This window comes from Scardinius erythrophthalmus, assembly GCF_964197995.2.
Source record: "Scardinius erythrophthalmus genome assembly, chromosome: 10".
Classification (NCBI taxonomy): Eukaryota; Metazoa; Chordata; class Actinopteri; order Cypriniformes; family Leuciscidae; genus Scardinius; species Scardinius erythrophthalmus.
Window position 1 is genome coordinate 8,222,985 of NC_138230.1, and position 18,365 is coordinate 8,241,349.

Sequence of the window (18,365 nt, forward strand, 5' to 3'; positions counted from 1 at the left end):
ACTAGAAGATAACTACACATACGTTACATAAATTCATCAACTAACCATTCAGAAATGGCCTGTTGCTTCTACATGTTGTCACTTCTTGAGTCTCTCCATCTTTGTCTGACTCCGGTTTGAACATAAAAGGCTAAATGTTTTGGAAATTTTCAGTGCATGTGTGTGTGAGTGCAAGCTGTTGAAGCTCCGCCCCCTGTGCCAGGAGCAGCAGCTCATTTGCATTTAAAAGAACAGACACCCTCAAAAAGTGACAATTTTAACATGCTATTGTATATACAAATATCTGTGGGGTATTTTGAGCTAAAACTTCACATACACACTTATCAGAGACTTATTTTACACCTTGTGAAAAAGGCATTATACCAGTCCTTTAAAATAATATGCATTTTTTGAACGTATTGTCCTACTGAAGGGTTAAAGCAGAACACAGAGAGAAAAGTTGAGTGTAGAAGAGGGACAGAGAAACTTCTGATCATGGTCATTTTGCTTTTTTTGAGTGACGTCAAAACTACAAACTCTGGAAAATGTCAGAGCAATTGCCATAGATTCAGTACCACAGGTATTCTGGGTAATTTCAGTTGTTGTTCCCTGTCTATATCCATACATACATCCATTTGCACAGATCCAGAGGCATTTCTCCATCGCTCTCACTGTCTGTCTTTCTTCCCCATCGGCTGTTGACTTTTTCCCTGTGACATTTGAGGGCCATGTGTGTCTAGAAGTCTGATATTTTCAACTCTGTGTCATTTGTTCTCCACGTGGGTCTAAAAGCACACAAATTGCATCAAAAATTGCACACAAATTGCATCAGATTGCCAACATGTTGAAAAGGTAAATTGCTTGCAAATCTTTTTAGAGCGCTGACCAGCTCCCCGGTGTGGTGGAAGTTCTGGTCTAATTGGTCACCGGCGTTGTCTGCCCGTAATGAGAGCAAGAGAGCACTTACTGGACTGGACACTTATGCCTTTGTAGATTTAATCTTTTCATATCTGGATGTTATTTCTTTCCTGATTTAGAGTTGTTTTTCATGCAGTGGAGCCATTTACTGTAAGTCTGATTGGTGGCAGCCAGAGTTCATTATGATTATATGCACATATCTGAAACATCTGAATGCATAGAGAATAGAGAATAGAGATTGTAGATGCATCGAGAATTCTTTTTAAAGAATTATTCTTGGTTGTAGATCTGTCTGTCTATCTCTATCTATCTCTGTCTGTCTGTCTGTCTGTCTGTCTGTCTGTCTGTCTGTCTGTCTGTCTATCTGTCTGTCTGTCTATCTCTATCTATCTATCTCTGTCTGTCTGTCTGTCTATCTGTCTGTCTGTCTGTCTGTCTGTCTGTCTGTCTGTCTGTCTGTCTGTCTGTCTGTCTGTCTCTATCTATCTCTGTCTGTCTGTCTGTCTGTCTGTCTGTCTGTCTGTCTGTCTATCTGTCTGTCTGTCTGTCTGTCTGTCTGTCTGTCTGTCTGTCTGTCTATCTCTATCTATCTATCTCTGTCTGTCTGTCTGTCTATCTGTCTGTCTGTCTGTCTGTCTGTCTGTCTGTCTGTCTGTCTGTCTGTCTCTATCTATCTCTGTCTGTCTGTCTCTGTCTCTATCTGTTTGTCTATCTATCTATCTATCTATCTATCTATCTATCTATCTATCTATCTATCTATCTATCTATCTATCTATCTATCTATCTATCTATCTATCTATCTATCTATCTATCTATCTATCTATCTATCTATCTATCTATCTATCTATCTATGTCCATCCATCCATCCATCCATCCATCCATCCATCCATCCATCCATCCAGTCTCTTCTTCTCACCAAGTCTGCATTTATTTGAGCAAAAATACAGTAAAACAGTAACATTCTGAAATATTATGACTATTTGAAATAACTGTTTTAAATATATATTAAAGTGTAATTTATTCCTGTGATCAAAGCTGAATTTTCAGCATCATTACTCCAGTCTTCAGTGTCACATGATCCTTCAGAAATCAGTCTAATATGATGTTTTGCTGCTCAAGAAACATTTCTGATTATTATCAATGTGGTGCTGCTTCATATTTTTGTGAATCAAACACACAAAATTTATTCAAAATCTGATTTAAAAAAAACAGTTTAAAAGTATTTACTGTACATTTTGATCAATTCAATGCATCCTGAATCATCCAGACAACTCAATATAATTCTGAATGGCACACAATCCTCGACAATACCACATTTTACTTTTATACCGTTATAGATACCACTCAACAGACGTCAATGATTGATGTGTAATTAAATTTTATGCCAACAGTTTGTAGAGGGTTTTTCTTCTCATGTGCGCAAAGAGACATCCATATAGAGATCATTTCAAAGTTGTGTGTGATTTCAAATGTGTAGTCTAACATTGGCTTTACTTTTTATTTCTCATCTCGAGGAGACGAATTCACTTTCTTCTCATGAACACTCAGATCACATCTGATGTGTTTCGTGTTTAAACGCACGGTTCTGTCTGTGAGTCTCTGTGTTGTTGGAGCTGAATTGATGGTTTAAAGCAGCTCAGAGTAATCTAACCTCAGAACAGGTCGTTTTTATCTGTCCGTCACCATGTGATTTCATCACAGCACAGCTCAGACACACGACAGTGCACATCTATGCATGTGTGTGTGTTCTCGGTGAATCCCAGTTAATCCATTTATCTTTGCCATACTTAAGTTTTCTGCCAGAATCTGAAGTTCTTCTACATCATTAGTGAGACACGCATGTCCCTCGAGAAGTGTGTCTCACTCTCGCTCACCAGACTGATGACATTACATATACAGGTCAAGAGGTCACAACACAAAATCAGTGATATTGCATTTTAGATCATTTCTCACCTTTATAAGCATGTGCCACTGTCAGTTATGAGTGAAATTAATCAGTGAATCTGACCAAAAACTGCCCAGAATGCAATAGAAATGACAGCTGAACTTGTTCCTGTCAGGTTGTTGTCTTTATTTCTGAGCATAAGGCCTTGTTGTTCCAGGTTGTGGTCAGTAGTTTGGTTTCTGAAGGGATAAAGAGACCCCAGGGCTGAGCAATTCAAAGGCCACTTGAAGTACTGAATCAAATGAAAGAGGAGAGACAGTGGTTCTGGATTGGCGGTCCACTCGCAGATCTCGGTCTCTCTGGGAGGGCGGGCCGGCAGGTGGCTGTCATGTCTCTAATTGGCCTCTGTGGTGTGAAATTGTGTTCATTATGTGCAGGAGAACTGCACAAGAACCCCTGGGAGCACTGAGAGAAAGAGAGCGAGAGAGCATTCATGAGAGAGAGCGTGTTTGAGGAACTGATTCAAAGCAAGTGTACGTTAGATTGCCAGTCACACAATTGAAGGAGAAAGGAAAATGTGAAACTTTTTAGCTCACCATTTAGAATTATTTTTACCTTCACTTCTAAAACATTAGAGAATAAAAATACATTTTATAATTTTATCAACTTTATCTTTATTTTAACTTTAACTTTATCTTCATTTACTTGTGCTAACAAGTGCTTCATAAGTAAGCCACTTATAAACATGTTTGATCAAAAATACAGTAAAAATATTACTGTATTATTATGAAATATTATTATAATTTAAACGGACGGTTTTCTATGGAAGCTTGTTTCCGCCACAAAAAAAAAGATAATTGCGACTTTTTATCTCACAATTGCGAGATTACATCTCGCAATTCTGACTTTATTTCTCAGAATTGCGAGATATAAAGTCAGAATTGCGTGAAATAAAGTCGCAATTGCGTGTTTTAAAGTCAGAATTGTGTGAAATAAAGTCACAATTGCGTGATATAAAGTCAGAATTCTGAGATATAAAGTCAGAATTGCGTGAAATAAAGTCAGAATTGCGTGTTTTAAAGTCAGAATTGCGAGATATAAAGTCAGAATTGTGTGAAATAAAGTCAGAATTGCGTGATATAAAGTCAGAATTCTGAGATATAAAGTCAGAATTGCGTGATATAAAGTCGCAATTGCGAGAAAAAAAGTCAGAATTCTGACTTTATAAGACGCAATTGCGACTTTATATCTCAGAATTCTGACTTTATTTCACGCAATTCTGACTTTATATCTCAGAATTCTGACTTTATATCTCGCAATTCTGAGAAATAACGTCAGAATTGCGAGATGTAAACTCGCTATTGTGAGATAAAAAGTCGATTTTTATTTTTTAAAGTGTTTTATTCAGTGGCGGAAACAAGCTTCCATAGTTTTCTATTGTAATATATTGTAAAATGTAATTTATTCCTGTGATCAAAGCTGAATTTTCAGCATACTCCAGTCTTCAGTGTCACATGATCCTTCAGAAATCATTCTAATATGATGATTTGATGATCAAGAAACATTTATGATTATTATCAATTTTGAAAACAGTTGCTTCATATGTTTGTGGAATCTGTGATACCCCTTTTTCAGGATTTGATGATTAGGAAGTTTAATAGAGCAGCATTTATTTGAAATAGAAATCTTTTGTAAGTTTTATGGTACACTTTATTTCGATGGTCACTTAGTACTTAAGTAACTTTGCAACTACATGTTAATTAACTCAAATTAGAGTATTAGATCTAGTCATCGAGATATTTAGTCTGCTTAATATCTGCTAACATGTTATTTTGATGCTCCTCCAACAGACATTATACTGACTATAAGTAACTTTGCAACTACATGTCAACTTATTCCACTAACCCGAACCCTAACCTAACAGTCAGTCTAGTAATACTCTAACGAGAGTTAGTTGACATGTAAATGCAAAGTTAGTTATAGTTAGAGTGTTTAAAGTGGATAATCCAAATAAAGCGTAACTTGTACTTTTGAACAATTGAATGCATCCTTATTGAAGAAAAGTTCTTCATCAGTAAGTTGCTTCAGATAAACGCATCTGCGAAATGAACAAATGTAAACATGATGTGAGGGTGTTCGCCACCTATTTATTTCAACATCTTTTATGATATTTAATTATATTGTTTTATAATTTCAGACCTTTTGACTTGATTGGACACACCACCAGAATGATTGAGGGAAGCGGCTTGATGACGTCAGCTGAAAAGGAAAGTAGTTTCAGAGGCAAGCAAAAATTGAATTCAATTCATGTTTATTTGCAGAGTGCTTTGCACAATACAGATACTTTACATACACAACTATTAAGGTGAAAACATTCACTAATTAAAATCATATATTGTCCATTTATCACTGCCCTTCAGAAAAGCTACATGAGAGGTTTCCCTGAAGACAAAATAAGAGCTGTTCACGTCCTTTTAGTTTTATGTTGACTTAAATGCAGTTGTAAGTAACATTAGCCGCTCTTCCAACGTCTGACTAACTCTGCGTTCCATTCAGAACATTTCAGAATTCCCACCATCAAGGTGTTCCATTGTTCGGAAGATGATGTATATGTTAATACTATACTGTTAAATATGCAGGTGTTTGATTGTCAATAAAAATAGATCGTCTAGCAATGGAACTGCACTGGATAAATAACGCTGTGCAACACTAGCATTTGTTCTGCAGGTGTACGATAGACAGCTGGGATTTCTCAGGACGTCTTATTCACTGATGCCTGTCAGGAAGTTTTTATGCGGTACTCCAGAAAAATCACATACAGCAGCTTTCATTTATGTACAGGTTTTGTTCTGTGCTTGATTGAGCTTCAATTAAAGCTGCATCCCAATTAAAATCAAGATGTGGGCAAAAGAATTTATGCATTAGCCTAATGTTAATAATATTTATTTTATAAGTATTGTTTTATATATATATACAGGGCTTGACATTTTCAGTAGTGGCGTGAACTCTACTAGCCACTTTGGCGGGTTTAATTTTATATATATATTTTTAAATTGAAATCTTTTAAAAAAGGTGCCTAAAATAATAAACGCAATGTAGTGTTGTCAAAAATATAGATTTTTCAAAACATATCAATACTGAAATATCTAAAACGGTTCCAATACTCATTTTTCTGCAGAATAGATAGATGAAACCAGCTGCACTTTCTCTCTCTCATGATCTCTCCGACAGCGAGTGACACACAAACCCGCCTCCACTCACTCTCTCGTTTCGTTTGCCCTGGATGAATAACATTGGTGTTACAGGCTTGAATTTCGGCGTGGGAATGCGCGTATTGCGCATAATTTTACTCATTCTTGCAGATTTCGTGCTCACACTTAAAGTACACACGAAATAATGTCAAAATGTCACTCTTGGCGAGTATTCACGTAAACACAGTCAGTTATGTTTTAAGGGAACGTAACCAGTTGAGAAAGAAAATGCATGTGTAACAGTATAATGGATCCGTGCGTCAGATCTTAAAGTGACAGCAGCCTAATATTCCTGCTGCCAAATTATGGGATAATATTAAAAATATATATATGGCAGTTTTTCCCCATGGTATCAATGTCAAAATTGTGTCCAGTGAAAAAAAAAATTATAATAATAATTAAATATATATATATATATATTTTAATTGGTTTTCCTTGGTGAAGTGTTTTGCTTAGTGTGTACTTTGATTGAATTTCTTTTTTCTATATAATGCAATGACGTTCATAAGGGTTTAAATACTTTTTTCCTGGCCTCTGAATAATGTTTATTAATGCTTTGGCATAGTGAAGGTCCTAGCCTGTTGAGAGAGAAACAGAGAGCGCATGGAGAGGGAGGCGTGACGGTGAAATGTTCCACATCACTGCAGTTTCCATGGTTCGCGGGTCAGGCTGTTGGGGCACTCGCGGCCAATAACTTGAGAAACTTGTTATTGAGTGAGTTTTGCTCTCTGGGCTTTAAGGTTCTTCAGTTTGAATGGTGTGTGCCTTAAATGACTACCTAACTCCATTGGCGGACTCCAGAAGTCACCTCCTCTCTCTCGAGTTCACTTTTATTCGTCTTTTTCATCCGTCTGTGGTGATATCAGAGGCTCTCTGTGATGCTTGCCAGGGTTGGAGAGGTTTCTGCCACCCCGGGCAGTGCTGGACAGGAAGTGATGCGGCGGATTATCTGGAAAAGAGAGAGAGAAGGAAATGGACACAAAGAAAGCTGGGAGGGACTGTGAAGGATTAGTACGTTGTTTTGATGCTTCGCCATTTATGTAGAGACTGGATGGATGGAGAAGTGAAGGCAAAGCTCTCTGGCCGGGCTCATAGGGTGCAGGCTGAATGAACCGAACCGCTCGTAATGGGCACAAATTGTCCCTGTGCTGTGTGACTAAACGGTGGAGTTTAGAGCCGTATGGAGGGCTTTTGTTCGGGGGCGGTAATGAGTCAAAAGCCCTCAGGGGGTCAATAAAAAGAAGGAGGGGGTTGTTGTAAAAGAAGCCAGGGAAGAGAATTTATCAATCACTCTTCTCTCTTCTTCTCCTGCATGGAATGAATGAAAATCTGTTGCTGAAGTCCTTAGAGTCCTTAGTGTCGAGTGCGTCCATTCATCACCTGCGACGGGGGTGAGGGGCTTCATTTCCAAGGGGTGAAACAGGCATCCGCTAAACCGCCGAATCCGATTATCACTAAAACTCAGCACTTAGTGTTTGTTAATTAAAGATACTTGACACCGAGCCGTGTAGTGCGCTTCAATGATTACAATGGGAGTTATAATAGTGCCATACTCTGGAAGACGGTCGGCCAAATTGCTCATTCTTTATGGATTTTTTTTTAAGTCTCACTTTACTTATTCATCTGATCAATCACAAATAGGTCATGTTTAGGCTATGCTGGTTATGTAAATGTAAAATGTTTTATGTTAATGTTTTATAATTCAAACCCATTCACATGAAGTGAAACTGTATCTTGGTAACGCTTTTGCATATTAAAATGAAACTTACTATGTGACCTTGGGAACATGGTTTAGTGAAACACCACCTACTGGTCAAAAATCGCAAATTAATATTAAATCTCAGAAAAAAAAACTATTGGGCGATCATTTAAAAAAATTGAGTAATGATGCTGAAAATTCAGCTTTGATCACAGTAATAAATTACAATTTACAACATATTCACATAGACAACAGTCATTTTAAATTGAAATTATATTTCACAATATTATAGTTTTTTTATCAAATAAATGCAGCCTTGGTGAGCAGAAGAGACTTCTTTCAGAAATATTAAAAAAGATAGATAGATAGATAGATAGATAGATAGATAGATAGATAGATAGATAGATAGATAGATAGATAGATAGATAGATAGATAGATAGATAGATAGATAGATAGATAGATAGATAGATAGATAGATAGATAGATAGATAGATAGATAGATAGATTTGGATCTATATATGCAGTATAGGTAATCTGCTGAGAAAATCATCTACTTTACTTGAGAACTATATAACTATAGTTACCATGGTAAATGTTTGTAAGGGTCTGCACACATGTGAATGGAGCGGTATCTCTGATGAAGAGCTCCTGTTGTCCCGCACTGAAAGATCCCAGCGCTCCTCTGAGGGACAGCTGTTAGAGCCCAGCCGACTGTTCATATGGATATGTATGTTAATGAACAGCAGAGAGAGAATGAATCTGCTTCACTGCTGCTCAACAAAGGGACGCGGTCAGGCCAGTCCCGAGGACAGGGGGTTTCCAGCAGACGCATTACTGTCTTCTTATTAGCAAAACACAGTTAATGTGTCCAAATCTGCGAGTTCATGTTGATTCTTCCGTGAGGTTTGTCTCTAGAGGTTTAGATGCTGACTTTGTCTAATTCAATTAGCCGACGGTGTTAAGTAATCCAGGTCTCTATTTAGCTTAAGTGTCTCCTGAGATTTTCTAGCGATATTTTGTCCCATGAGGAATTACAGCATTTGTCTCTTAAACACCAAAAAATTAAAAAAATCAGATTCAAAATGAAAGCAAAAGCGCCCTTAAAAACATCAAACGATGCTGAGATTTTATTTTCAGGGATTGTTGCAAACCATGCATGCGGTTTTCATCCGACGAAGCCCATTTTCGATTAGATTCAAGCTAATAGATGCCTCAGTAAATTTGTTAAATGGACCAGAAAAATGCTACAGCGATTTTATGCTAATTAGAAGTCGGCTAATTGTTAATAGATTGCAAAAAGCATCAAGTAAGGATGAATGTTTTTCTCAGCGGTTTTCAGGTGAAATGAATTTTAGATTGATTCTCTTCTTTTTTTTTTTTTTACTTAAACTGGACTTTATGAATATATGTGCTTGTAAACAATGCACTAAACGGTTGGTTTGTTTATAATTATGCATTTAGCAACAGGCTGCATGTGAAGCCGGCTGATTGTTAATAGATTTGAAAAAAGAATAAGAATGCATATTTTTTTCTCTGTGGTTTTCAGGTGAAATTAATGTTTTCTTTTTTAAACTTAAACTGATCCCTACATGCATTAAACATATATGTGCATGTAAACAATGCACTAAACGGTGGTTTGCTTGTTATTGTGCGTTTAGCAACAGGTAATGAGATGCTGCATATACGAGTCCAGAGGAAGATGTATGTGGTTCCTGGAGAAATTAGCTTCATGGTTGCTCTTGGATTCAGATGCCAGCATGGGGCACAGGACACTATTGCCTCTCCTCTGTCAGCAGCGCTCGACCACAATGGTGTAGATTTGTGTGGCTGTGTGCCCTCCTCACACGGAGACAGCGGCCCCCCGTGAGGCCAGCTGTGAGGGGTTAATGACAGCTGATCCGCCCCACTGGGGGCCCGGGGCCTTTGTGTGTCTGAATCCACAGTTCACTCCCAGGAAGGAAGCCAAGCAGGAGAAATGGAAGATGAACAATGTTTGGATTTTGCTGCTCAAAGTGCTGCGTTTTGTGTCTCTGAGCAATCATATTAATCATAAGTAATCATATTTAAAGGTGCACTTGTAACGTTTTAAGATTGAAATAGCAGCGTATCTTTATTTAAGCAAAATGGGAGAAACACTAGGAAACAGTGTGCAAGGAACAAACAACACCAGACAATGAGCACAGAGAACTGAAGGCGTTAAATACACAAGATAACAAACTCGATGAGAAACAGGTGTGCTCGATAATCAATAACATAAGGAATAATATAACAAGCGGGAACAAAGGAAACAGCAAACAAAGAGAAGCGAACTAAAAGTCCTTGAAAACGAAAACAAAACACAGGCAAAACATGACAGTCTGCTGTTCAGAAGATTTTTAAAGACATTTATAATGTCACAACAAATAAATGCACTTTCTATTCATCAAAAAATACTGAAAAAAAATATATCACCGGTTTTCAAACAAACATGAAGCAGCAGCACAACTGTTTTCATCATTAATAATAATCAGAAATGTTTCTTGAGCAGCAAATCATCATACTAAAATGATTTCTGAAGGATCATGTGACACTGAAGACTGGAGTAATGATGCAGATATATAATAAAATAGGAAAAAATTATCATATTTCACAATATTACTGTTTCTACTGTATTTTTGATCTCAGCCTTGGTGAGGATCAGACATTAAAAACTTTTTTTTATATTCTTTTTGAACAGTAGTGTATGTGTAAACAAAGAATACTGATAAAGACTGAAAGAGAAACTTGATGTCAGAAAAATCAAGCTATAATTTAAAAAAGAAAGGAAGTGTCACAGCATTATAGGTTTGAATATAATGTACAAAGACAACAGGCATACAGCATTTTATTAAACAAATAAATAAAAATCAGTAAAAGCAAAACATTAGCAGAATTATATTGAAAAAAAAAAAATCTATATTCCACAATAGGTTTCTTTCAAATTCATTCATATTGCCTATGGATTGTACAAAGTGTTATTTTAAACATCAAGCATTATGCAATAACTTTTAAGCTCTAATGTCCCGCATTGTCACATGACTGCATTATGTACAGTAATGTTAAATTCAGTATCCAGATCTCACCTTTTTCACAATTTTATTGCACAACTTTTGTCCGTCTGACCAAATAACGATCCATGAAACTGATTGTGGCTGATATAACTTTTGGTTTATTAAGTTGAGAGCATTGCATTGTGGGATACAATTTTCAATGCCTTTTGTAAAATGTTGCAAGTCATCCAGGAATTATGTTGCTGCCTTTAATATTTTCATCAAAATTCATTCATTTAAAAGTGTAACTTGTGGAAGTCGAAAAATACCTCATATTTAAAGGTGTATATATTTAAATGGAAGTGGGAAAAGACTTTCAATCCATGTCCTGTCTTAAATCATGCTACTCTACTTTTTTAATGACTCTACAGACTGGAATTTCCCGCTTTAAATGGCCGTTTGAAGTGATTTGATTAGTTCCAGCTAATAGTTTGAAGAAGTTTGATCAAACCTCAAACTATTCTCATTTGGCTAACTCTCTCTCTCTCTCTCTCTCTCTCTCTCTCTCTCTCTCTCTCTCTCTCTCTCTCTCTCTCTCTCTCTCTCTCTCTGCAGTATTCTTTCCTCTGGTGTGCTCAGTGAAGTTATGGTTTCTGCTGTGGCTCGGTGTCGGGGAGGTTATTGATGGCAGAATGAATGGAAGAGTCGCTGGCGACCTGCATGTATAGATGTGGATTTATCGCTCTGGATCCCTCCAACAATTTCATCAAAAGCCCATTGGCCTGTAGCGTTTCTCCCGTGATAAATCAGCCCGGGGCGCGGAGCGGATGAGAGACAGATGAGCGACTGGAGCAAAGGTTACGGTCCATCCCTCACGCCAACACAAATGCAACTCACACTCAGATTTATAAAGAGAATCAAACCTCTTCACATTTTACTGGAGATCACTGACACACTTACAAAAAAATGACTACAGTTATTATTACTTCTGTAAAATCAGAATGAAGTTAATATGGCGTCACCTGTGAACTGTGTAAGAAACGTCCACTACTGTTCAAAAGTTTGGGGTCAGACTGACAGAGTAATGACTATTTTAATTATAATAATATGTTATATTATTTTATTCAATTTTTTTTTATTAAATAAATGCACTAGTTCATAAGAGACTTTTTTCAGAAATCTTAAAAAAATCTTACCAACCCCAAACTATATTTTATTTTATTTATTTTTATTTATTTTATGTTGTTCTTTGCATTTTTTCTTCTTTTTGAAAGTGAAATTGCAGGATTGTGCACCATTCAGAAATGAATTGAGATGCCTTTAAAATTTTCTGTGTCTTAAGGGTGTGTTCACACACTCTAAGAAATGATATGTTGGCTTTAATTAACTATTTTATGTCAACCGGTCCCACATAACTGGGTTATGTTGGATTTATGTAACATTATTTATTTCAATAAACTTAAGTTAATTACATAAGGTTAATCCAATGCCGTTTAGTTGAATAAGGTTAACAGTATTAATTTTGTCCAAAACAATTAAGTTAATTAAGTTCAATTATCCTAAAATTAATATTTTTACATTCAACCAACACAAATAATCCAGTTTCATTATGAGTTTATTCAATGAATACATTCACTTTTTCTTTTTTTACAATTTTGTTTACATTTTTACAAACATTTCCAACGTGAACATGTACACAATATTTACTCTGTAAAGACTGCCTTCACTTTTCAAGAAAATAATTAAATAAATAATTTTAAAAAAGCATATTGCCTTTAGGTGAAAGGATTTATCAATCATTACTTATAAAGGTGTACTGCAAAAAAAGCAGCAAACAATTTATCAGTTGTTTAAAACAAGACTATTATGCAAAGGAATGTAACATGGTTGATATTGAAACAAAAGTACTGTAACAGTCAACAGTGCAACATTATAGAAAGACCAGAAATGTTCCTAACCTCAGATTTCAAGAGTTTATTTTTCAGGCGTAAATAAGACCTGGCATCGAAGAACACACTTCTGCACATTGTTCAGGTTGTCATGTATTTAGATGCCTTAAATCATGATGCCAACATATTTGTAAGGATCTGTAGCCTCTGCTCCTTCATGTTTGACCACATAGATTCCTAAGGAGGTCTTGCGTACTGAGGTTAGGACTTTATGTTCAACATCCTAAAAAAATACATAAAGTAACAATTAACAACAGATCAGGGGTGAAAGGGATAGTTGATTTTAGAGAAACATCCAATATTTTTTATAAATGTAAATAATTTACCATGCACTCCTTCACAAGGTTTGAGAGGGCCAGGTAAACAGCAAGTGCATTCAAGATGAATTCACCTTTTCCCAGTGGTGTCATTCTGAACAATGAGACAAATAAGCAGTGTTCAGAAGAATTAACACAAATTATGCCAAAGTTACTTCTACAAGAGCCAAAAAAAAAATATTATCTGGAACTGCATCTGTGAGGGCCTCAAAATTCAGAGAACCAGTACAATAAAAGTAATAAGTGGTTCTAAACCAAAAGCTTTGCTACAGAAAAGCCATTAAATAATCTTGGATGTCAGAGCTGTTCCAATTGTAGGTGCATAAATCACAAATCTGATGCTGCTGAGAAATAGGGTAAAGAGACGAACAAGCTCTGAAATTAAAACAGAATTAATCATGTACATATTAACATTCCAGAGCTTATATACAAAAATTCAAGGGATACCCAAAAGTTCTGTATTTTTTTTTTTTACTGACATTTATGTCATTCAAACTCCCAAAGTCTTTTTTCCTGTTTTTCCTGCTCATTTCTGTCATTACAATGACAGTCAATGGTGAATTCTTCTTCCGAAGCTTCAATAGCATCAAACAATTGCATGTGACTTTAGAAGCTTCAGAACAGGAACTCACCGTTGACTTTAATTGCATGGACAGAAATAAGCAGTACAACCACATAATTTACCTTTTTAGTTAGAAAAGCGAAAAATAAAAGGGATTCGGTGACATGAAGCAGAGTAAATGATGTTCATCTTTGGGTATACTATTTTAATCTATAGTGAATTATTGTCAGATAAAAAATGATGAAGAATATAACAGAACATACCAGATCCATAACTGATAGGATGCTTATGATCTTCTTTACCGCTGTTCCTTCTGTCTTTTTGAAATTTTTGAGGAGCTGGGTTCAGAAATGAACAAAAAGGACAAATCAGGTTGGTTGCTGATAAATTTGAGTCTTTACAATATTATCATATACCAAGACTAACAGTATTTCTTTAACAGCATTTATCTGAATTACATCTAAAATACTTCAATTTATAATTTGGAATTGCATACAATAACCATCCAAGTAATTCATCACAGATGACATTACATTCTAAAGACTTACCTCTAAAGAGTGCTGGCTATCTGTTATTAAATTCAGTGACGAAACGCAGATCTTCGATCATCTCATGTCTCCTGTGCGTAAATGTTCTGTCCATCAGCACCTTGATAACCTGCATAAGTATTGAGCATATGTGGGACCACAGCGAATTCCATGTTTTAAAACTTTGTCTGTGTCCATGTGCCAACCTGAAGTGTTTTAAAAGCTTAGATCTGGATGTTTGAGAAGAGCCACAATCTATGCACGTCACATGCAGGACTCCAAAATTCTGAGGAAACAAAAATGAAGATGTGAGTCAAATAATAATAATAATACAAAAAAAAAAAAAAAACTGTAGTAAAATTATTTTGGATGACCTAATAAGCTTACCAGATGCTACAGTAGATGCCATCTTACTCGAGTCAGTGTCAAACGTGTTTATTGCCATATGCCTATGCATTCTGTGTTTCAAAAGTTTCAGAGTTATTACTTGACATTAAATAAAAATGCTCAACATTAAGGAAGTTATTAAAATTTATACTAAAACTAGATACATCTGCTGTATTGGGGCACAACATGGAGAAACTCTTCTTAACTAGCAATTTTATAAAAGAAATAAGGTCATTTGCCATTTTTTGTATGGGTGAATTAAAATATTATCAAAGTTCAGCAAGTTTAAAAGATCACATAAGAGCTAAAAAACGCTAGCAGCTAACAACACCACTTGAGGACAAGTGCTAAAGCAACTTCAATAAATACCAACAAAAACAGCGATTGACTATTCTAATTTACGGACAGCCTCAATATTAAAGGATAGGAAGTAAAATAACTCACCTTTTGGTCCAGATAAATACAAAATGTTGATTGCAGCCTCCGTTTGAGCATGATTTGATTCTCACAAAATGGAGAACGAGTGCTAATAGATGAGCTACGCAATACGCATTAACGTTCTTTGAAATATTTGCGCATGCGCAAATATAGCTCCACCTGTTGACCAAAGTGCGGTACTGCAGCGGTAACACAACTGCATTTCGTTAATTTAACTTAAGTGAGTTGTGTAAATTTGAGAAATGACTTTTTCTAATTCTGTCAACACAACTGTTTTAGTTTTAATGCACAAACACAAGAACATTATTTAATTTGAGCATAGTTACATTTCTTTGGTTCAACAACAGCCATGTTTCATTTTTTAGAGTGCACTTGTAGTTCGGTTCTCTTGGTTCTTTTATTCCTGACAAAAAACAAAACAAAAAAAGAGATACATTTACTCCTGCTTTTCCATTTCTCCATTTTTAACACCGAATCTGAACAAAACTTTTATGACATATATTTTCCGACAGAACTTACCAAATATCCAAAAGAATGCTTTGAACTGAGTGCGCTTGTTTTATGTGCGTACATATGACAGTATTTGTACCAGCTGAGAACTCGTGAAGAGCTTATAAAATGTGTAAAGAAGTCAAAACAGCCGCAGGAATCCCTCCATTACGCACAAACGAAGATCAACTACAAGGAGACGTGTCTGACGTCTGTACCGTTACTGTAACCGTAATCATCAACAAAGCTCCTATGATGAGAAGAACCAGGTGTGCTCGAGCATTCAGTCCTTTTTAGGTCACATCTTGTGACATCACATCCTGTTTTTGTTTTGTTTAGATGTGTTTGGTCCATATTGCGTTCATATTTTAGTCGATCCGCACCAGAATTCGCTCCGCTTTGTTGGGTTCAGATGGCAGTGTTCACACTTATTGAAATGAGCCAAACTAACAAAGCAATCGCACCAGAGTTCGTTTTCATCCAACCAAACATGCCAAGTGTGAACACACCCTGAGAAACTCTGGGAAGGGATGGGATGAACTGGACTGAAGAGAGAGAGAGAGAGAGAGAGAGAGAGAGAGAGAGAGAGAGAGAGAGAGAGAGAGAGAGAGAGAGAGAGAGAGAGAGAGAGAGAGAGAGAGAGAGAGAGAGAGAGAGAGAGAGAGAGAGAGAGAGAGAGAGAGAGAGAGAGAGATAGAGAGAGAGAGAGAGAGAGAGAGAGAGAGAGAGAGAGAGAGAGAGAGAGAGAGCGGATGGGGTGTTTGATGAGAGAGTGTGAGCTGCCGTTGATTTACTGTCTGTGTGTGTGTTTGAAGTGGTGGGCTGTAATCGGCCCCCGGGTTTCTCCCTGTGATCAGAGCGAACTCAAGAGATGGTAAACACACGCCTGGAGTAATCACACATCAAATATTGACACAACTACTCTACACACACACTTTATTTCAAAACACCAGCCCTTCACAGACTGACCAACAACAGAGAAGCTGCAAATGAAGTCTTTCACTTTATCTCTTGCTTCTCTGATGCTTCTCCACCAGTAATCTCACATGTGAGTTTTATAGGAGATCTCAGCAATGTCTCAAACTGTGCTCAGTTTACCAAGCAAGCGAAGTCTGCGATCAAATTACAGAGATCTCTGTATGAACTCAAACATTTCTCACCATATTCTTCCAATAGCAAAAAGTGATCCATGTAATTGAAAAATTAAGTTATGTGAACTTGACAATTCAACATTCCAACTTAATTTTTTCAATTATGCATTAAGGCAACAGGTTTCCTCACTTTTTTTTAAATTGTCAACTGATCACTTTTTACAGTGTATCCATCCACATTATTGTTGTTATAGCTTGATGTCAATCTTTTTTTTTTCTCACGATTTTTGAGAGGAAGAGACAAAGTTAAGTTGAGACAAAGTTTTATCTTGATTTTTGTCATCATGCACTGCAAAAAATGCAAAAAAATGTATTATTAGAAGTATCTTTGTGCCAGTACAGTATCTACATAAATGTTTTCTGACAATATATCTTGAATATGAGTTTCATCTAACTTAAAATACAATATTTTCTCTTATTTGAATATAAAAATGCTATAAGTTAAGAATAAACAAGTGAAAACTCAGTAAAATACAATACACTTATATTAATGAAAACAAATCTTAATATCTTATGCAATGATCTTAAAGTAAATTGGTCTTGTTTTAAAGATTTTTTGAAATTTTCGGTCATAAAAAAGTCATAAAACTATTTAAAAACTCATATTTTGCAGTGCATGGAAGAAGCTTCTCGCTGTTGTGACTAGATCGACTAGTCGTCCAACAGTATTAGTTGATAAGTGAGGTAAATTAGTTTTAGATTTGTTTCTTATTTATACATTTTTGATAATTATAGTCATATCTGCTGTTCTACACGTTGAATGCCTGACTAATGCACCGATTCAATCGCTGCGGTTGCACGCAGAACATTGCAGTAAAATCTCCTGAGTGAAGTACATTTGCGCTCGTTCAGTTACGTAAATGCTTCTGAACAAAGACATTCTCATTCATAAACGGACCTCAAAGGTGCAGACGAAACTCTCAGTAATGCACACACAGGTCGAGCGCTGCCCTTAAAGTCAACCGGAGCTGGACTCTATATGACTGCAGAAGAATGCAGGCGTTTGAAGTGTGTTTTATGTGTGTGTGAGAGATGAAACGCGTCCGGCAGTGAGGTTAGTGCCTGTGGCCACTGCAGACAGACTGCAGAAGAGCTGGCGTCAGGACGCTTGTGCTCAACCACCGTCGGGCAAGCCAACTCCTGTACGCCACTTAACACAGGAGGAGGGGTTTTCCTCTTTCCTTCTCTCCGTGTCTCACGCTGCCTTTATCTCAGAGGAGATCTTTATTATATGCACTGCACCTACCACTTACTGCTCCTGTAAAATCTCTTTCCTGTGCTGTCCTTCTCTCAAACACACACACACACACACACACACACACACACAAACAGAGTCAAAGGCCCTGTCCCATATGGCACAATTCATGTGCACTTGCGCTCTTGTGGACTTGTAATGGTGTGTGTCCGTTAAGTCCACAATACCATAGGGTGTCCCTTTTGTCATTTTAGGTTTCAGAAGTGTGCTTGTGAGCGGCCGACATGCGCCCTTGACATTTATGTACTTTATTTAACATGTGTCAATACTCTACATGCATGCATGTACTTCAACATGCATGCATAATGCATAATCACATGACAAAACAAAACTTTTTAATATCTCAGTTGCCTATTAAAGCTCACGAGAGCCACATTGACTTGCTCACAGTGTCTCGTGTAAAATGTGTCACTTTGATTCCGGGTTATTATAGTTAGCCAAAACTAAAACCCCATAAAAATTCTTTTTACTTAAAATAAAAGTCAAAGTTAACTTAAGTAAAATAAAAAACGTATTGTATTTTTAGCTATAGATGCCAAAGCAATATTT

At 36.5% G+C, this 18,365-nt stretch overlaps 1 long non-coding RNA gene across 1 annotated transcript; it reads right to left on the reverse strand.

The window, feature by feature from the left end:
• Window positions 1–12,339: 12,339 nt before the first annotated feature.
• On the reverse strand, window positions 12,340–15,037 carry LOC308696870. Its single transcript, XR_014030876.1, has 7 exons — window positions 14,928–15,037; window positions 14,484–14,554; window positions 14,303–14,382; window positions 14,118–14,226; window positions 13,833–13,907; window positions 13,017–13,101; window positions 12,340–12,913 (listed from the first exon to the last, which is right to left on the reverse strand). It is a non-coding gene; the product is annotated as an uncharacterized lncRNA (long non-coding RNA).
• Between the last annotated feature and the right edge of the window lie 3,328 nt (window positions 15,038–18,365).